Source organism: Thunnus albacares, chromosome 10 (genome assembly GCF_914725855.1).
Source record: "Thunnus albacares chromosome 10, fThuAlb1.1, whole genome shotgun sequence".
Lineage (NCBI taxonomy): Eukaryota > Metazoa > Chordata > Actinopteri > Scombriformes > Scombridae > Thunnus > Thunnus albacares.
This window is the reverse complement of record NC_058115.1, coordinates 6,231,900-6,254,283: the sequence shown is the minus strand read 5'-3', so window position 1 is coordinate 6,254,283 and position 22,384 is coordinate 6,231,900. Positions and strand designations below refer to the sequence as shown.

The 22,384-nt window shown below is 38.5% G+C and overlaps 1 long non-coding RNA gene across 1 annotated transcript; it reads left to right on the top strand.

The window, feature by feature from the left end:
- Positions 1-1,712: 1,712 nt before the first annotated feature.
- On the top strand, positions 1,713-19,115 carry LOC122990618. Its single transcript, XR_006405424.1, has 4 exons — positions 1,713-1,780; positions 2,388-2,469; positions 9,616-9,720; positions 18,195-19,115. It is a non-coding gene; the product is annotated as an uncharacterized LOC122990618 (long non-coding RNA).
- Positions 19,116-22,384: the final 3,269 nt, after the last annotated feature.

Below are 22,384 nucleotides of genomic sequence, written 5' to 3'. Positions count from 1 at the left end.
TGCCCAGACTTTCTGGCTGTGGTGGAAGACTTGCTGCGGTGTTCAGGAGCCACTTCATATGTCATTTGGTGAGCACTAGGTCATTCTCTTCTTTCGAACTTCAAAAGATTAAAGTTGGACATACTAATTATTTTAACTTAATTTTAATCTACCGTCCACCTGGCCCAAACGGATCATTTTTAAATGAATTCACTGACTTTTTGTCCTCTATCCTTAAGCTATCCGGTTTTATCATTACCAGTGATTTTAGCATTCGTGTTGAAGATGATATTAATATCACAGAGTCTTTTAATCTCACTCAATATGTATCTGGCCCTACACACAACAGAGGGCATATTCTGGGCCTTGTTTTTACTCTTGGTTTGAATATTGATTCTTTATTTTCTGAGGATCTTTTTATGACCGATCACAACTGTGTTTTATTTGATTTGTCATTTAATCTAGATTCCTTACCTTGCTGCCGTATCGTTAGCTCTCGCATCTTTAACCACTTTTCTGCTGCAAAGTTTTCTGCCACTTTCCATTTTAACTCTGATATGCACAGTGATATTGACTACTTGGTGCAATCTTTTAATGAACACTGTCTTTCAGCATTGGATAAAGTGGCCCCTATTAAAACTAGATTGGCTGCTTTGAGCAAATCCTCCCCTTGGATAAATGACAACATTCACCCTTTAAAGAGAGACTGTAGGAGATCGGAACACCTGCTGTTCTGATTTTTTCAACCAAGAAATGTAACAAATTTCTTTCTTTCTTTGTAGGCAAGATTAATGACATCAGGTTGGAACATTTTCCCCTCAACTTTCCCCCTTATCTTGTGCTTCTCTCAGCCTACAGTCCTGGATAGGTTTTGTCTAATAACACTCCAAGATCTTACTAACTTTGTAAACTGTATGAAAACTTCCTCTTGCCCCCATCTCTGCTTAAAAATGTCATTGGCTCTATTGGTCCCGCTGTGCTTTCCATAATCAACAGCTCTCTGTTATCTGGCCATGTCCCTGCTCAATTCAAACTATGCTGCTATTGAACCACTTCTCAAAAAATCAAACCTTGATCCATTTCTACCCCAAAATTACAGGCCCATCTCGAAGGTACCCTTTGTTGCCATGTGGTTGCTAAGCAGCTCACAACTGCAATTGATGAACATAATTTCTTTGATAAGTTTCAGTCTGGCTTCTTCAGGGTTTGTTGGTTGTTCCTAGAACTAGGCTTTAAACTAAAGGAAACTGTGCTTTTGAGGTTGTGGCTCCTAAACTTTGCAATTCTCTCCCTTTGGATTTAAGATCTGTGGACACTGTGGACACCTCTAAAAAGCAGCTTAAGATTTGTACAGACTTGCCTTTGTGTAATTTTTCTATTTTCTATTTATTCTGTTTTTTATTGTGTTTTATGTCTGTATGTATGTTCCACTGTGAAGCACTTTGTGACTTCTCTGCTCTTGAAAGGTGCTATATAAATAAAGTTACCTATATACTTATGCATTTTTATCTCTTTTATGTCTTCTAAGTATTCTGAGGCTACAACTGTTCTACGCATTTCATGTGTAGTGTTACTATTGTTACAGGTGTTGTTCTCGTCTGTCACTAGGTTAATGTAAAAGGCAATGTTAATTTTCATTATTGACAACTAAGCAACTTTCTTGCTAGATTTAGTGGCTTTTGAGACCCCTTTACCTACTTATTGACCAAAAGAGAGCCTAGCAACAAATCTCTGGACTTTTTGCAGACCTTAATTCCTCTCCCATGAAGAAAGTCAGCAATAGTTCTCTGGACTAACTCAGGTTAGCAAACAGGAGAGAGCAGCAGTACATTTAGTGGACCAATCAGCAGCCAGACAGAAACATGAAAGAGCTATGAATGTCTTGCTAACAACTAGATTTTTTTAACCTGTACTTTATTTGATCTGTTCTGAATCAGCAGATGAGTTGACAAACTTGAAAGCTCATAAGTCACATGAGAAAATTCACTTTGCTCATTGTCTTGAAAAAGGTTCTATCTGCCAAAATATCAAGAAGGCAACATACATTGTTGCTAGTCCAGGTCAGACTTTGATTGCTAGCTGCTAGCATCTGTTGACTTCTGAATTCCAGTATCCAAAGCACACCTGGAAGCTGTTTAGCTCAAATTTACAGAGTATGTCTGTATTTGGGTCAGAATTTGTCATCGGGTCAAGAACACTTCCTTTAACAGTCTTGGTGCGGTTGTTTTAGTCCACACCTGAGTACGATTACTGAGTTCAGATCTGCCCATCCATAAATCTGTTCACTTTATCCTTTTGAGAACCACTACTGTTTGCTCACTATTTTCCTTTAAGAACCTTTAATGTTAGCTCATGTTAAATATTTTTCCAGCCAAGAAGTGGTAACATTAGCTAATTTTCTTCCACAGGCATCAACTGGGGTACTACAATTGGGGTACTACAAACGAGTCTGCAGCTACTACTAGCCGAACAACAGCAACAGCAGTCCAGGTCAGTGACATATCAAGGCATATCGAGAGAGAGAGAGAGAGAAAGAGAGAGAGAGTAGTTGGCTAACGTTATGTACTAGCAAGCATTGTGGTGATGATGAGGAGCAGTATTAACTTGTGGCTGATTGCTGTGTGTAGCCTATGTTGTGCGGGTATCTGCTAGATGGATTTGTATTGTCGTGTTGGGAGAGAGAGGCGGGGGAGAGAGAGCTACATAAGTGCAGCCACTAAGTTGCGTAACAAGCTAAATCAGCTGGGGTGAGATACAGACAATGTTCATATTACTGTTATTGTGTACTGTCCAAATATTTGAACAAACTGTATTTTGATACTTTGGCAACATTGTTCTTGAAACGTTCATGCCAATAAAGCCCTTTGAATTTAATTGGATTTAGAGAGAGATAATGGATATATGTCTCACTGCTGTGTTTCTGAGTTTTGCTCATTAATTGACATGAATTATTGCAATAGATGATAAAAAGAAAAACAAAACTGCATCCATGATAACCACAAGAACAATTCATTTAGACCTGGCTTCTAATTGAGACTAGCCTTTATTTATCAAAACATGTAGATATACCTGGCCAATAAAAGGGACTTTGCTTTTAAATAAAGTTTTGGGTATTTCTATGACGTCATGCCACATTTCAATACCTTGGCATTCCCTGAAAAAATGCTCCTGCTTTATTCCAAGAACAGATAATCTTGATATTTCTTGTTACAACGAGAAAAGGTATTTACTTATTTTGGAATTTGTAACAGTGATAGTTCTCTTATAATATTGGGTGCCTTTACTGTGACAAACAGACAAAGCAAAGCAGAACAACCACAGCACTTTTAATAACAGTGACTACAATTCAAAAATGTATCCAAAGACTACTAATCCACTCTCTGGACATGAATGGTCAAGGAAATGATCTGTATAGGCAACGTATAAATGTAACCATGGTAACACACACATGTGCGTCAGCAAGTAAGTTGTATGAATTTCCCCTAATCAGAAAGTGGAAAGCAGTAAAAATAGTGCTTTGCTGTCCTTGTATGTGTTTCTCATTAACAGTGAGTGAAACATAGTGATCACACATTAATTATCTCCCCTGGAATATTACAACCCTGTTTCTGTCATTATCCCTAACATGGTACAGGTCCAGTTTTGACTGATAATATCAGAATGAATAATTTCCTCATGAGCTCTTTTTGAACACCAGAGAAGAAATCAGCACATAAGTATCAGCAATGTGCTGCATAACTCATGTAATATAGCATGTTGTTTTTCTTGTTCTAATGAGAAAAATGATCTCATTATAACGAGAAAGTTACGTCTTATATCGAGAAACTGAGCAAATATATTTTTGTAATGGATAATTAAGTCTAGTTTAAGTCTTGTTTCCATCTTGGAAGACTGTGTATGTCAAGGAAATAGAATATAACAGAAAAAGAGTCAAAAGATGAAGAGACTGTGAAACAACAAGAAGTGAAAGAAATGAACAGAGTGTGGTTCATGAAGCAGCAAGACAGATGAAGACAAAGATGAACACAGCAACAAAAGCACATCTGTTATCAGAAGTGCAGCTGGACAGCATAGTGAAGGCATAATAATACAGTCCAGCAGTTCTGACACCGGAGTGCCTCAATCACATCCATCCACTACAGGCCACACACACAAACACCTATAAACTGTCTGTGTCCTCCCTCCACCATTTAAAAAGACATGACAGTTGTGTTCTCCGGATGACTGGGCAGTGTGTGGATGTGACAGTTCACACTTCCCTCCAACCAGTCACAGCAGAGACATGACACAGCACAGCGGACGGCTGGCTGTAGTCACGGACTGTACCGTGTTATTTATTGAGATGTCCACTATAGTGGCTTTGCTGTTGCATCACAGTGTCCTAGCAACCGCAGCCAGCATTGTCATGGAGGTTCATTAGAGAATAATGGCTGAGCAGATAAACAGGGGAAAGGAAAAAGGAGACATATAAAAGCGACTGTTGACGTGCAGATGTCCATCAGTTTAGTCATTTTTAAAGTAAAAGTAAGTATATAAATGATGAGGTGAATTAGTTTCTAAATTTAGGTTTATGTGACAGATAATAAGGGTATTTTGTTCTGCTTTCTACAAAAATATACCAGAAGATTAAGCTGCTGAAGGATCAGCTCTGTTACAGCACTGTTGTAAATATGACAAGAGGTTAAATTGTTTGAACTGACCTAATATGAATAAGCTCTGTTACTCCCTCCTTTCCCTGTGAAATTTTCTTCCAATTGAAATAATGTCAAAATTTGTATTCAGAAAGGTCACAGATGCCTCGAGATTTGGATTTATTGCTTAATTTGTGTTATCTTTGTGAATACAGGAGCCACAGTAGTATTCATATTTGAGTGAATATGACGCAGCTTAATGGAGCTAAGATGGAATCAGAAAGTGTAAACACTATGAGTCACATAGTCAATCAAGCAAACTAGCTTGATTTCCCCTTAGATTCCCGCTATGAAAACAAAGATTCATGACACATGTGCACTGGCCAATTTTTTTCTTATCTCTGTGTGTATGTTAGTGAATCAGTATCATTCTAAACTGACAGGCCCATGCCTGCTATTGGTAATTAGCATACTACCACACCCAAATTTCTCTATATAGGCAAAGCTCTGTTGGAGTGATGCAACAGTGGAGAGAGCTGTCACTCATTGCAAACAGGGAGGTAATGGTAAAAATATAAAAACATTTTACTGCTAGTGAAATGCAAACAATAGTCTCAGAAGTCAAAGAAAAGTCAGAAAATTCAGATTTGGCTGGTAAACATGTCATTGGCACAACCATTTCGGAGCCTGAATACAGCCTGCAGACCTGTTGCACCACCACCATACAGTACATCTGTAACAAAATAAAAAATTGTAAATGTGTAGATCTGTGGAATTGATCTAAATAAATCTCTACTGCTGCACCAGATGTGCATCATGTTTCGTCTCTGTCCTCAACAGGCTGTGATGTAGAGAAAGCAGAGCGTCCCTCCCTGTGCCTCTACTGAATTGTCAGGCTGTGAGGACACTGAACAGGCTGCTGGTTAACCAGCTGCATATATCAGCCAAATCTGATGCTGTCACATTCCAATATGGAAACTCCCATATATATATAATGTCATCTAAAAGTGGGAAAAGGACAGTTTTAATATATTCATCATTTCATTACATTTCTGATGATGATTTATGGATTACAAAGTCTTAGCTTTTAATTTTATAATTAGTAAGTACATTGTGTATCATTAGCAATTTCACACTTTTACATGTTGTATATTTAGGCCCAATCATTTTTTAAATGACTGTGGTTGTATTATACTATTTACATTGAATAAATATTGACTATGTCATTTTTTAAGAATCATGGGATGTTTATGATTTGTGTGTATACATGGTCTAAGGCAGTTCTAAATGTGTTTGCAGAGTAAGAACAAATTCAAGTAAGAACATATTGATGAATCCTGGATTTGTGCTTAAAACATTCGTATGCATGGTTTAAGCATACACACTGTTTGTGAATGAGGCCCAATGTCTGGGAATTAGAGTCATTTCATCTTGATGCATTTAGGACAACAAAAGTCCCTTCAGCGTGCACTCTGGCTGTTGTGCAAGTCAGATTGGTTGGACATTAATAATCACTTTTTCTTATGTATGTCTTACATTTGCTACAATAAATGTGTAAACATTGCATATCCATATTTGAAGAGGTTCATCATTCAACCACCTATACAGTACAACTACTGAATTAGCTAAGTTAGGCTAAGATAAACTTAATGTTTTTATTATCTGGTAATCGTTCTGTGTACCTGCCCGGGGACTGCAGATGGAAATGAGCTAATAGTTAAATCTGGCCTAAATCCTCTCTTCTCATTTTGAGATTAATGTTTTGGGGTTTTTTTGTGCATGGTCTTTGTTTAATAAAGACTAGTGACCTGCACCTCTGAAGCTCAGTAATTAACATGTCATACCTTAATTAAATCTGTCCAAAAACCAAAGTGTAAAAAGGACAAGTGATGGTTTTATGTGGGCAACTATAAGCACCGTAATAGTTCATTAATCAAATAAACATGCAAACTTCTTGCTTTTCTTAGAAATGTTTTTAATGAAAAATGTCTCCTGGATCAGCACCTTCAGCTTACTGTACCTAGACTTCTTCGTCTGAATCCGGTGTGTGCTACAGGAGTCAAATGACCCACATCAGTTGCGCTAAAATGGTGGAGTTTCACCGTTGCAAAGAGGTCGAGGAAGAAAAAGTGACAAGACACACATGGCTCAGCAGTCACAAGAAGAATTTGAAATCCTGGTTCAGACCCAAAGACAAAGGAAATGAATTCAGTTGGACACAATGAACAAACATACCTCCACTATATCTTTTTACTCCCTGCAACAGAATGCTTCATTTAAATTAGTAAAAATGTAGTAAATCCATTCTTTCAATTTACACTTAATCCCTTCTTACATTTGTCTTTACCTTCTGTCCTCCCTCTATTATCTTCCCCCTCCTCGTCAGTCTTGTTTTCCCTTTTTCCTCCTGCCTCCTGTCATGACTTGGCCCCATCACTCACCACCATCTCAGACCCCTCCTCCAGCCACCCATCTGTCTAGTCTGTAGTAATTATATGTCAGCCATAATATTTACTGTACTTAAACCCTGACTGTGCTTTTCCAGCGCCTGCCCTACCATTATTGCCCTCCGAGACACAGATAGTTATCCCCATCAATCCAAACCCATCACGCACTGCTGAGAATTTTCACTGCTCATTTTCTGCAAAGCAAATAGCTCCTGTGTTATTTTCTGACACTATCTCTGATAATTGGCAGTAGGTTTTTGAATAAGTCACTGAGTCAAAGAAAAATAGTGGGAGGAAAATTAAAACAGATACAACAGGGAGAGAGATGATAGACAAGGAAAAGGATTAGAGCGTACTAACACTGATGCAAAAATCAGGATAATATCGCCTGTGTCAGAAGGGAGATTTGTCAAATCCTTCACAAGACAAATCTCTGTGGAAAGAAGGTTAATACCTCCACTGGGTTCTTTGTAATAAATCACCGAGTTCTGTGTTTGACTCTCTAAGAGTAAATAAGAAGTAGAACTAGTTAGAGACTACATGTGTGTGGCTCACAAATGAAACTAAATGAAGTATCTACAATACTACCAGACAAGGACACAATCAGTTCACTATATTTACACATTTTTGTAAATATGAGGGGTGAATAATTGGATCATTTAACATCTTCAGGCCTCAAAAACGTACTTAAAACAATTTTAAAAAATACACTTTTTGGTTGAAATAGTCACAAAATGCTGGGGTCACAAGCAAACATTGATTTATTTAAGGATGCACCAATAAAAAGGGAACCACTGCTCTACATAACTCACCAAACAGTTCAGGAAAGGAACACACAGCAGGGGAAAACATGTATAGGTACAATTAAAGGGACTTTACTTGGAATCATTGTTTGTTAGACAAGCTTATATTTGGCAGCATGAAAGCAGTCACAGCAGGCAAAAAAGTCAAGTAGGGTAGAGCAGGTAGGCAGGTTAGGACGGGCAGCAAGTTTTAACATAACGTGATAACTGGAACAGGAACAGTGAACTGAAAACAGACAGGCAAAATGTCTAGAATTTAAAAGCATCTACGTAACAGTGATGATCTAGTAAGGAACAATGCTACAGGAAGAAATATATACTGGGGAGCAAGACAGCAGGTGTGGGTGGAAGTCTGACAGACAGTCCCATGAGAAAGGGATATGTGGAAAGAAAAGCCATGTGTCCACCAATGGAACCTTCCACAGGGACTAAGAACCTTTTGAAGAACTCATTTCCTCTGCCTACGTTTCCACCGGAGGAATCTGGGTGTGAATTAAGTTCTGGGGAGATAGTTTTACCCCTCAAAAAGTACTTTCCAAAAGCACAGGAAGTTTGGGGGGGGGGGGGGGGGGTTTGCAGTGATGACCGTCGCTGATTGGTCAAACCAAACGCCACGGCTACTTCAGCTTGTGTACCACTTCATAAACAAGGAAGTACTCCAGTATCAATTTAGGACCAGTTTGCAATGAGGAGAGGTCATTTATCTTCGTTTGTTAATGTTAAAAGTAAAGTTACACTTTGTTATCAGCTTCCTGACTCGTTTTAAAAAAGGGTGAGAGAAAAAGAGGGAGCAGCACGGTAGGAGCTGAGAGCACAAGTGAGAGAGAGAGTGGTGGAGCGAGCTAGAGAGTGAATGAAGAAAGGGGGCGGCAGTGGAGAACAAAGTCAGTGAATGAGAGAAATAAAATGTTATTTCCTGATTGTTTCATGGTGGTTACCTTCTAAAGCAGAAATAAATAACCATCAAACACTCAGCAGATATTTTACTGTTACACTCTTAGTTTCAGTTTCATTTTCCATTATCCAACTCATGCAGCAGTAAATACAAAGAACAACAGAACAAATCTGTGTTTTCATCATGTGTGAATGCTACGTTTCAAGCACTGCTGTCATTTTTTGATTCTTCAATGATTGCATGACCTACCTGGTTCCTCAGATGTGGTGGAAATGCAAACAAGACTGCATTACAGGCACTTTTAGTTCCAAGTTTAGTTTCTGAGATTAGTTCCTCTGATTCCAAAGTACCTGGAACTTTTGGTTAAAATGGGGTTAAAGATGGACTGAGGGACAGAGAAACTGACCTAATGACATGTTTTCATAGAGACTAGAAGTAGTTCTGATGAAAACTGTTGAAAGTGAGGATTATGGTTTATTCGGAGTCAGAGGGACACTGTCTACATCGCTAAAAACCAATAGGGATGATGTTTTTTTTTAAAAAATTGGCATGAATTGACCCTTTAACATACTTTACTGTGCATATACTTTCCTGAGACATATCTACATAAAACATTTTGTGCATCCTCAGACCTCAGCGTCATTTTTCAGACATTGGATTGCACAAAAGAGCAAAAACCTCGAATGTCGGGTGAGGCACTTCTGGATGAAATGGTCTCACACAAAGCAATTCAAACCCTAAATTGTTAAGGACAAGAAATAATGATAGGTGTGATAGTATGGATGCATTATTACAGTAATTGCAGCTTTAAATGTAACCCCACTAATCCAACAGTGGTATATCTTCTTAATTGTTTCCAGAAGGTGGAAGTGACACTGAGTAATCTAGCGGACAGTCACACCCGGCAAGTCTCCAGCAGTGAGCGTGATAACAGTCATCACTTGGCCTGATCATGTGTACACAAGGTCAGTACACATGGCTGTCAAACACTAGATATTAAAGAACTGTGCCACTGTTACTGCACTCAGTGATTTTCAGAATGACTGTAGATGTTTTATGTGGACAGTAGCAGAGTGTCAGTGTGCTACTGTAGTGTGAAGCTTGACAGTAAGGGTAGATTCCTCTGCTGAAATTCTGCATAGGTGTTAGCAGCTGTGAACCAACATTAATAAACAGAAGGAAGTTTTATGTCTACAGGGATCGATGGGGGAAAGGAAGGTACAGTGCTTGTCATGGCAAAGTGAAACCAAGTTGCAGCCTGTAGATTTAATCATTAGCAGAGTGGGGATATAAGATATTTGATGGATTGCCATGAACTTTGGTAGAAACATTCATGGTCCCCAGAGGATCGACCCCACTAACGTTGAAGATTCCTTGACTTTTTGTTGTTTTTTTTTTGGTTCTGAGTGAAATATTGTAGCTCAACACTGTTGGAAATTTGAAATTTGGCGTTTCTCTTGGCATCAATTGTAATAACTTTGGTGATCCCCTGAGTTTTATCACCTGGTCACATTCTCATCAGCCTCAACTGTACTTTGTGCTTAGTGCCAATTAGAAAATATTAAAGGTGCTCTCTGCAGTTTTTAATTACTTTGATCCATGTCTTTATGAGTGTCTCCCTGTTTTCTTTGTACATGTGCATGAAGATGCTTATGTGAGCATGTGGGCGACACAGTTCACATTCTGCTGTTGGTTTCACGCTATTCCACTGACTGACAGTTGGTAGCGGTAACGTACCAAGAAACGTTGCACTAACACAAGACAGCTAACTTATAAACATGTTAGCGAACAATGTATGATTATAAAAATCAGCTTTGCAAGTGTTTTATGAGAAAGGAAATGCATTCAACCTCAAGGATACATACTAAAAGTTTTAGTGAGTAAAACTCAATGTAAACATAACTTTATGCTGTTTACAAGAAAACTCCACAGGACACCTTTGTCATGCTAAAGAAAGATGACAAACATGGTAAACATTAAACAATCAAAACATCAGCATGTATTCATTGTCGTTGTGACAATGCACACCACTGTGACTAAGCACAGCCTCGTACACGTACACTTAGTATGAAGTTTACACTGTAAGGCAGCATTCAGACTGTAGCACTGCTTCAAGAAAAATCTCAGCCTCTTCCTTCTTTTAAATGGAACCCAAATGTTTTGATGCAGTGGGGCTCATTTTTTTGCTGCAACGCAGTGTAATGTCATCTGGCGACACACTGTGTTGGCCAATCAGGTACATGCAAACACACATTCTTATTACCTCCTAATGAGCATGATTTTAATTGCCTCCCGCTTTTTGTGATGGAAGATAAAATGACTGCTTCTCTTTTCAGTTATAAAATCCAGTTCCACAGTATTATTGCACACCGTGCGCTGCTTGATGTTATGATCCTTAGTTTGTTCCCGCTCCAATTTAAGTTTTTAGTGCTGTGCTAAAAGCAAAAGCTGCTCCAGTCCTCCAGCTTTATTGATCTACTAAATTTAAGTTTCTGTTTGTTTTTCTTCCCCCCCCCCACTCCTGTTTGACATTCACGCACATACACACCATCCTCTGGCTGGTTTTGACTTCCATAGCTTTAGTTTGACACAGTGAAAAGACAGTTAAGACTCTGTTGTTATAGATTTCTTGTTGCAGTTGGTGTGACCTTAAACAAGACTTATTCTGGTTCATCTGAGATTATTAGCAGTCGTGCACTGCTTTGAAACTAACTGACCAATCGCTGCAGAGCCTTTACCACCCTCAGCAACCAATCAGATGTGAGACAAGTGAACTCAGTTTGGCATCTTGTCAGACAGTCTCCCCCACAGTCTGGAACCACTGGAGATCGTGTAGGTGGATGGAGAGTGAATGTGTGTTGCCCGAATACCTTCAGGGAGCGTGGTGCACCAGGATGAACCGGAGCAATGTGTGTGTGTAGTTTGTGCAGTGTGCGTAGCGTGTTTGCTCTCGCATCGATGACTAAGGGCAATCAAGAATAAATGTGTGAGCGTGATTTTCTTGCTCCGGTAGGAATTTCTCAGCTTGCCGTCTGATGGTCAGCGTGGCTCTTTCGCTGGATACCTGTGAATTGGCAGTGAATTGCTTTGAAATAAACCCAATATCTTTCCACACCGATCCATCTTCCGCGCCATGCTGGTTTGTCAGAGCTCGGAGGCTTTATTGTCATACGGGCCATGAGTTCAGGTCGAGTGGAATCCTTTACTTTTGTATATTCTGTGTATTTGTCTTTCAGACCCCTGTTTGTCAGATAATGTCTTTTTCTACCACAAGAAAATGCTTTGTTTCTACCATAAGAGAGCAGATGGCTTGAAAACAGAAGCCAGACTGATGAAAACTACTTGGCCAAAAATAGACATGAGTGGAAAAAAAAAAAAAACCTTAAGCAAATTAAGCCACTGGATATTTACTTTTGTGTAGTTAGGTCTTGTGCTTTTAGTCTGTTTCAGCTTGTATTGTTGTCATGTTGATGTGGGGGTGTACTGATTACAAGATTATTCCAGTTCCAGTGAATGATTGATATTCAATGGAAAAACACAAGATGTCACTTTATTTATGTGCCTGCTGCCTCCCTGCATCCCCACCCACAGTTTCCTCTTACACTCTCATTGGACACTGCTCGTCTCCCATCTCTGAATTTTAGACACAACAGCTACAAGCACATCTTGCTTTTAGCTACAGTTGTATTAAAAATGTCTGAAACTGTTGTGGAGTCAGATACAGCTCACTGCAAGGTCAAGACGCATCTCGCAACCACTGGAACTAGACAACCTTTGGCAAAAGATTGTCAGGGACATGTGAATTGTGGCAAAGGTCTTATAGTCTGCACTAGACTTTAGACTGTCAGAGGAGAGGAATTTGCATTATTATCACTATATATATCACAAAGTTAGTTTTCATGCATACACAGACGCACAGACATTTCTAAAAAACTAGGAAAACAGGAAACAAGAAGTAAGACGATCAGACAGATTGTAAACTGCTGAACTACAGCAACTATGGTAGGAAGTCAGTCTGCAGACAGAAGAACATACAGTTTGGGAAAAAAATGTCACCATTTATCTTCATTCTATCTTCCAAATAAGTTTGACAAACCTGGAGGATTTTTTTCCAACTTGATTGATCATCTGACAGCTCGTGTTTGTAGCCCTGGTGGACCTGTTTTCTACTTTTTTTACTTGTGTGAGGGCAATATTCATACCCCATAAAACCGATGGCTGGAGGGGCAGAAATAAAACCAAACATGTAATAAACTGTACTTCTCCTTTAACATACTACACTTCTCATATTGGTTTAAGGATAACCATGAAAACACCAAAAACAAGACAAAGCGATACACGTCAGTGTGCACTGAAATGTTTCAAAAGACACAAGGTCCCCACATGTACTGACAGGTAGAGAGATGCTGTTAAATAGAAAATTAAAGAGATGGACGAGAGATACAAGACAGACTCGCCAAAGCCCACAGAGGAAATGATCTTTTATTGGTAGAAAAAGCCAAGGACGGACACTTAAGAGTTTAAATTTCTTTTGGAAATGACAGAAAGGGTTTATATCTGCTCTACTTATTTGTACACGAGCAGCAAAAATTCCAGTAGATGCTCTCTGATACAATAATATAATAATGAAACAGTGACTGTAGGGCGAGTGCTTTTAATAATGAAACAATATGTTTGCATTACACTGATTTGAGTGATAAAAGTGAAAATACTATGTCTCTGACGAAAAGTTTTTCATATTATATAACACAATTTACATACTCTTACTTAAACCATGACGCACACAGCATATACTTTATAATCAATGCAGAATGACACAGCGGTGTGACACATGTTTGTTTCACTTTATGTAACCACACTAACCTTTGGAGCTAGTATTTACATATATAACTCAGAGGACTGTTATGAAACTGCCTTCATCTCATTAGAGTGTAATTATGTCACATGCTACTCATCATTAGCCATAACTGATGTAACACAAACAGCTTTATTAGTGATATAACTTGTGCTATTGTGGGCTTTGCGTTGTTCAGAGTTGTGCTGATGCTGAAAAGGTCTTGATTACTGTGATGAGAGGATCTGACAGTATGAGTGCTGCCAAACTCATCTCTCTTCTGGCGATTCTTGTTTTTGCTCCTCTCAAGTACTCTTTTTCTACTTCTCTTTTCATCTTTTATCATGTATCATATCATGTATATTTAATGTATTTCCACCCCTGACCTTTGTACACTCACCCATACACACCAAGAATCTCTGCTTGACCAGACTGTGCTCTGTGTTTGATGCATATTCTTTCTTGGTGATGCTGCACCTGGGAACAAGTCTAGAGTTTGTTGCTTTATTAGTTCTGACAGCTGACAGTTAAAGCAATATGTACTCAAGTGACAGGTAGAAAATGTATTTCTGGCATCGGTTGGTGAGTTCTGGAAAGTGCAAAATGACCCGAGTAACTTTGAATTTAGCATGAGAGTTGATGTTAGGCACGCTTCCAAACTGCTGTCATGTTGGACCTGTCAAACAGAGGGTTTATCAAGAATGGTGTGAAAAGCAAACTACCAGGGGCTGGTAATTTTGCAGGTGAACACAGCTTGTGAATCAGATGAGGAATGGTGAGAATCCAGCAAAGGGACAGATGGGCCTCAACCAATACCATCTATCATCTTCTCGAATGCGTTAAAACAGCCAAAGATCATGACACTGGGTGAAGAATTCTGAGCATGGTCAGACTAACCAGGGTTTGTATCAGAATAAGATTTATGTTAGGCTAAGGCTTTGGGTTCATGTTAGCTTTAAAGGGAAACATAGGTATTTTTCAACCTGGACCCTATTTTCCCATCTTTTTGTGTCTAAGTGACTAATGGAGACAATGATTTTTGAAAGTGGTCCAAGTATTGAGTGAGAGCACTTCAGCCGGCAGCCACGAAACGAGCTGCAATGTAATCCGACAGGGCGATAGTGTCCCGTCAGTGTACGTCCACTAAAAATGCTTGTTTTTGCCACTGACAGGCTCAGATTGTTATAATAATTGTCTGACAACATTATGGAAAGGATCATACAGAGAAATAAGATGTTCTTTACTTTTCGCATGATTGTTGTTTTCAAAATCAGCTAAAAAAACTGTCTTGTGTCAGCATCAGTCTGGAAAGAGTCCAGATCAGTCATTTATATAACTCACACTTCAAATATTACTGAGTTACATTGTTTATTTACTGAGTTACACTGTGCAGACCTGTGTCTCCTGTTTATCTGACGAGGCCTGGCTGGCTTTGTTTATCTGAATCAGTTTATCTGACATCATCAGAGACAATAATGTTACAGCTGTTTACTGTCAGTCAGGAGACAGAAGTACATTAATTTGTTATTGTTATTACCAATTAATACCAATGTTATTATGTGGAGAGACTATCAATAACGTTATGTTATGAATATGACAAAATTCAGATATAAAACAACATTGTATCTTACTGCTCATCTGGTTCCACAGCACAGAAACAGCTGAATAAATGTCAGGAACAAACTTACTGAAGGTCAGCAGATGAATATCAGCTCCAACAAAGAGAAGTCTTGTGAGTTTTTTCACCACAAACATAAGATACGAATATCTAATATTGTGGCAAAAGTTTTCACCCAAAGTTAGTCTTTGAATCGCTGCTTCTGCATCTTCACTTCCTACAGTCAACGGACAGCACCACTCTGCCACTGCAACCCACTTTGTTTTCGGAGGGGGGTTTACATCATTGTCTACAGCCCGCAACCAGACCCTTTTATACAAAAAATGAACTTGCTTGACATTATTATATATGAGACTGCCAATCAGATTTATTTACTTATTAGCTGAAAGTGCTGGAATGCTGTTCCAGATCGTTCCAGCCCAATTTAGCCCCTGCTGACACCAAACATACTGTAGAAACAGAGCGTGAATGAGGGAATTTCTCAGCTTTAACATAGAGAGAGACTTACAGAAAGATCACCAGGTACCAACAGGATCTCAGGATTGCAGAGGGAGAAGTAACATTAAGTTAAGTTTAACAAATATTATGGCTGAAATATTATTTTGAAAAAGGAGGTGAGAAGGAGGAAGTGGCAGAATAGGAGGAGGATTACAAGACATTGTTCAAGAGTGAAGTTTTGGGAGTGATGAAGAGATAGGGGATGAGGAGTGACAGGAGAAAAAAGGGCAGTAAAAGGGAGAGATGTATCAGTCAGAATGTGAGTGAATGTTATGCTGCCTTCACGTGCACTTAAAAATATTGTGATCAGGATTGACTCCAATTAATGTCTCAACAAGGTCGTAAAAAAAAAATTTAAGGTAACTGATTTGTCACAATGTTGCGCAGATGTATGTACACGTTTCAAGAATTCCCTTCACCAAAGGTAAAATAAGACTGGAAATTCAATAAAAAACAACACTCTAACAACACAATGTTGGAAGCAAAGCGCAGTGGGGTGAAGTATGCCTGCCTGGAAGCTCTAATATTCGAACACTGAAATTTGCAAGGCTGTCCTTTAAAATGTCATAATGCAGCTGCAGCTTTGTTTTCCTCCACTTGTGTCCTGCCCTGCGGTGTATCCTTTTAAGCTGTGCAATCTCCCTATTTTTCATCGGGGCTCTTGATTTATTTGTGACTTTTATTACATTCTGTAGAGCAACAGAGTCAATCGCTTTTAGCTTTAAGCTATGCTCTTAGTCGGTGTGTCGGAAGGGAGTAGAAGTGTGGTGGTCTTTATAAAAAAGGAAGACTCATCATTTTATGATAAAGGTATGACTGTGTTTCTATACTTGCTTGTTCCTTCAATCAGCATGACATATGAAGAGTGAAGCTGAAGAGAAAGTAAGACAGGAAGACAAAGAATTTAAAAATAGAAGAAAAGAAGGGAAGTTAGAAAGGAAAAAGAAAAGAAAGGAAGGAAAAGAGAAAGAACAAAAAAAGAAAGTCAGTTATCAAAGTTAAGATAAAAGTTAACAGCTCAAAGTAAAGAAAAAAGAGCTGCAGAGAGGTTTTTACATGCCTATCACTGCCACAAGCAAGAGCTATTCATGTGATTTCATATCAAAAATAGTGTTCGGATTCGATCAGAGGAAGGACCTGAAAGTAGTTATACACAGGAGACAACACCGCTGACAAGCACGTTTTATGAAGTCACGTTTCAAGGTTTTGAATCGTGCAATCTGAAAATATCTGACATTTGTGTACTCACTCAAAGGGGAAGAAAAAGTAGGAGAAAAATAAAAGAGTTTCAGTTGTTGCTAAGTAGTGCTCAGGAGGCGGGAAGAGTGAGCAGTAAGTGTGATGTTACGAAGGTACATGGGGAGTGGAGGTGTACAGGCTTCCTTTGAAAAACTATTGAGATTCAGTTACTTTATGTCCTGCTTTATGCTAACTTTTCATGCACTACAACACAGAACATAAACTGCAACTTAAACATGAACTTTTTTATCATAATTTATTATATGCAGTTATCTTATCAGACAGGAAATCACAAAGTTTCATGTTTTTATTTTACATTTAACAGTTTAACTTGAACTTTTGTTGCTAAGATAGTTAAACTGAGGAAAGAAGGAGCAGAAGTGAAATACCATTCTTATGTTGGTATGTACTGTCCAGTATAACGAGTGGTTATTTCCTTTAACACTCAGTCTCAGCATCACATTTGAGTTTGTTACTGCATCAGGTTGGACTGCAGGCTTAAATCATCTGTAGTTGTCCTAATAAAATTGGGCATAGTGTGATTTGAGTGTAATACAAGGAACCTGGGATGGTTGGTAAGTGTGAACGCTCTCCATTAGATTTATTCCTAATTTGACTTTATGTCAGTACACCCTTTATGACTCCTCAAGATCTGTCTCACTGCTCAGGCTAACTACCCATGTCTTCTGTTCCTTCTCCTAGACATTTTTCCAATAAATATGTGTTGGACTTCCTGTATTTCCTGCAACTCAAAATTTCATTGGGAAGACCATTTTCACCATAAACCAATTTTACTTATTGAGATGACCTTTGTCACTGGCAAAGTTTGTCAGTGTTAGCTAGCCAGCTAATAAAATTAATTTCTATTATAGTACTAATTCTGTTTTTGCCAGACTTATTAGAAACTCAGAACCCTGCACACAAGTCTTCAAGATTCACATGATGGCTCTATACCATGCTAACTCACTACCACAACTATGCAAAAAAAGACTGAGGCTTAAACTTACAGGTCTCAAATTAAAAGTTTGTATCCCCACCAGCAGATGATCCATGTAGAAGACACAAAAATAAAGAACCATGTTCTTGTATTGAAGCTAGAGCTAGTTAGTATTGTTAGGACAATGTGCACCAGATCACGCTTTCATTTAAATGAATATCTAATAAGATCAAGATATAGATATGTTTTCTACCATAGAAATGCAAGGTGACATTTGACATGTAATTAGTTGTAACGCTATGATTGTTGTTAGGACTGATGACCCTCCAGACATGTCCCACACTTCCAATCATTTTTGGAAGGAGCAACAGTGATGGATGACCTTGAAAATCTTCTGCATGCCATGTGCCTACTCTTTGGACTTATTTACACTCTGAATTTGGAGTACCCTCAACAACTGAAGAACACATTTGACTTTAGAGTGCTTCTCTCACTTAGACAAACATCCCTAAAAACAAAAATACAATCACTCAAAACTCTTCTGATGCAGAGTGAATGTCTTCACAATGTGAATGGGATGTGACATCCTTCTATCTCCAATGGGACTCTTTACTTGTATTGGAAAAGTGATGTTTTTTTCATCCTTTGGTCCAACTGACTGAGTTTGTTTTTCTGTAGTTTGTTACGCACCATAGTCAGTGGAGATGTTAAGAACATTAGAGGGATGATTACCATTTTTCATCAGTGTGATGAAAGCCATTTTGATTTTCTAAAAGTTGAGGAAGTTCATGCCAAGATTAAGATATACTGTGAGTAACATATGTTGTTTTTCTGTAATTAATAGCTTAGTTGGCAGCAGTGTCAGTTCATTCAGGATTTGTATACAAAAACCTGACAAAAACCCAAAAGAAAGTTATTGTCTTGTGTATGTAAAGGGAAAAAGCTTTTCCATCTATACTGTTACACGATATTGTTAAAAAAAAATCTTAAGACTAACAATAGTGTATGTTCATCATTCTTGAAGTAGTCTGCAACCCAACAAAATGCATTTTTAAGACTAACAGTTCAGATCTTTTGCACTATAATTTGATAATTTAATTTGGCAGCATGTCAAACATTTTGAGTACCAAGTTTGAAGTTTGATAACATGCCTGAAAAGAGAACCAAAACTGAAAAAGAAACTTGTTTTTCTTGTCTTACAGAACAAATAAACTCTTTCAGTTTTCCCTTCAAACTGTTGTCTCTCTTTGTTTCAACAGCTTACTTTTAGTTTGCCTTATTTGAAAATGTTAAGGCAATCAGTTTCCTGGCATTTTCCTATTAATGTGAATGCTTAGACTTGTAAGGATTAGGGAGTGCAGAGAGCCCAGTATTTGTATTTGTTGAGGCAGCAACCTTATTTGTATTTGTGTTTGAATAAAAGTGGAAACAAGCTTAAAAATCCTGTTTTTGTTTTGTTTTTATTATGCTTTTAATTTTAGAGAATTAAAGTGTTACAATAAGTGTTCATGAATAAATTACCTTACAAAGGAGGTCCCCACATCAGGTCTCGAACTGGAGTCTCCAGGATCATAGATGACTGCGTTGATAAAACTTAACTCATCACCTCATTGCAGACAGACCTTTACCTATTTATACACCCATAACATAGAGACAGCACACCATGTAACATGTAGGGAAGAACTTCAAAGGTGATTATTGCTTTGCACTGTTCATTTATTGCCTATTTTTTACAACCTAATTTTGTGGAAAGGAGAACAGGAACAACAGGTTATGGAGAGTCCCTTGGGAACACTTCAAGTGTCTCAGTAGCTCAGCTTTATCTCTGGGGAACACCCACAACTCCGGGAGTGATGTCCAAATTAGGAAATGTGTGTCATGTAGCAGGTGGATGTGACTCCCCTCGTTAAGACCTGCTGATAGACATAACAGCAGAGCAGAGGAGAGAGACTGAGATAGCGATGTAACCAACCTGTACGCTGGTATTTGACATGTTTGCTTACTTACTTCCCGAAAACAAATAATTTTTTAAAATATTGGTATGAAACAAATATTCATAAAAAACCCACTATTTGTGCTTTGCCGAATAACATGTTTGTATTTGGGCACACCCCTAGTAAGAATAAGTTTTTACTTACTCTTTTAGTTCTCTTTACTTAACATTACTCAGATCTTTAAGTTGTCTGAAGTGACATTTTATAGTCAACTCAATTAATGATTTTGAGTTTACTGTACTGAAGTTTACTGCCATGACACGGTTGCCTAAATACAGTTCTTTTATACTTTAACAACTTAAAATTAATGATACACCAATGGCCTCAAAACCAGAAATTTTGAGGCCATTGGTTTCCTTACTTTTATTAAGTCAACTTATTACAATTCACAGTGTATGCATCCTAGCATGTCAGCCAAGAGGTTAAAGATATGTTTTGTACCATGAACTTCTGACATGTAAACCCTACAAAGCAAAAGTTGTGATATATGAATTTTTAAGAAGTTGTGCTGTTAAGCAGCAGAGGACCCAGCAAAGAACCCAGCATTTACGGCAGATCCAGGGTCAGTTTTCCATAATACATTATTTAAATACTTAACCTACAGGTATTCAAGATGGTTCCAAATTAACACTGCACTATTATGGCTGAAGATGAAACTATGACATGTTGAAATTATTATATATATTAAGGTGTTTAGGGTTAAGGGCTAAATTATTGTAACAAATACTGTAATTGTGGTACACATGTCAATGCTGCTTGACAGACCTTCCGTCCCTACTTATAGCTGTAAAGCTATCATTTGACAGTCGATATTCTGGGGAGGGGTTGGCAAATGTTCAATTGAAGACTGGTTCATTATACAAGTGTTTACAGTAAAACATTATCTATATGAAAATGTGCAGTCTGGCGCCGGAAGAGCTTTGTTGGTGCCAAACAGAAGGGCTGTGTCACTTTAGATATACGTCACAGCTTCTGCAACTGGGATTCATATAGACATTTAGATTCATTTCAATGAGAACTGTGTTGCTGTTTGGAGGGAAAGTTTCAATCCAAACTGCAAAACAGAAATGTTCTTCAGAAACAATGTGCTGATGCAGGAAGATTTGGTTAGGTTTGTAAGTGTGTGTGTGTGTATGCATGTAGTGTTGTAGCCTCTCCGACCTATCTGCAGAGCAGTCATTTTATCTTAGTGCATACGTTCTTATCTCTACAACCGAATAGCACACACACACACACACACACACACACACAAATGCACGCACCTGACTACCACTAACAGTCTCCTGTGATTACACTGTGTTTCTCTCCTAGGACTTGCACACACACACACACCAACACACACCTGCATGCCACCAAGTAATCGCCTCCTGTGATTACATTGTGTGTTCCCTCGGGACCTATACACACATGCTCCAACACACTCACACACACAAAAATGCGCACGCTGCCATTTTACCCAGAGGAATAATCTCTGTGGCTGGTATTTAGAGTGAGTGAGTTTCCTCTAACTGGATTACTGCGGCCACTCCTGCTGCTGTCACAGGGGAGATAGAGTAGCTATAGGGCTGGAAAGCTTTCTAGTGATGGGAGAACGTCTAGAAGAGGTGGGGCAGCTGTGGTCAAATCCAACCTTGATCTGAAGTCACAAATTTGAACGATCTTATTTTAGATATGTTGGATTTAAGTCTCTCAGGGCATGTCCACAACATTCTACTTTTTTGCCATAAGAGTGAAAGAAAAAGCTGTTTCAATCACATTTTGTGCTGATCATGAAAACAGTTAGCCAGTCACTTTCTTTGTATATGAGGACAACTGTAGCTGCAGTACCTGCAACAATCAGCAAACAGTTATAATGTGCAACTCCTTAACTCTCCTAAACTCTGCAGCAACTTATTGACCCTGTAGCCGGAGTAAAAACTCTTAAAGAGGACGTGTCATGCTCATTTCCTGTATTTATATTCTGGGCTCAACTGGAATATTTTTGCATGATTTACAGTTAAAAAAAATCCTTATTTATCTTATACTGACCCCTCTCCTGATGAGCCCACTCTGTTCTGATTGGTTGGCCTCCAGAAGCTGCTCCTCAGCAGACTTCAAGCAGTTCCAGAAACTACATAAACAAACAGTAGTGGAAAGATTTTGCTTATTTTTCTCATTCTTTACTTGAAGAATCATCTAAAATATATGTGTACATGTTCAAGCACAGATCTGATCCGAAAGTATGAGAGCAGACAACGTGAGCAGCCCATGGAACAACCTTAGCAACAATCCTGGCAACAAAGGCTACTGAATGGATGGCTGTTTGTGGGCATGTGCCAACAATCTGTCGTCATCACGAGGATAAAGTAGAGGTTACATTGTACACGAAGCATTTAGAGCAGGCTGAAGCCCTGGCTTTTGACTTGCAGGGAGCATTTTTATTCACCTCATGTTTTTGAACTGACATCAAAACAGTATAAAACAACAGATAATATGTCCCCTTTAAGAACTTCATTAGAGCTGTGGTTTT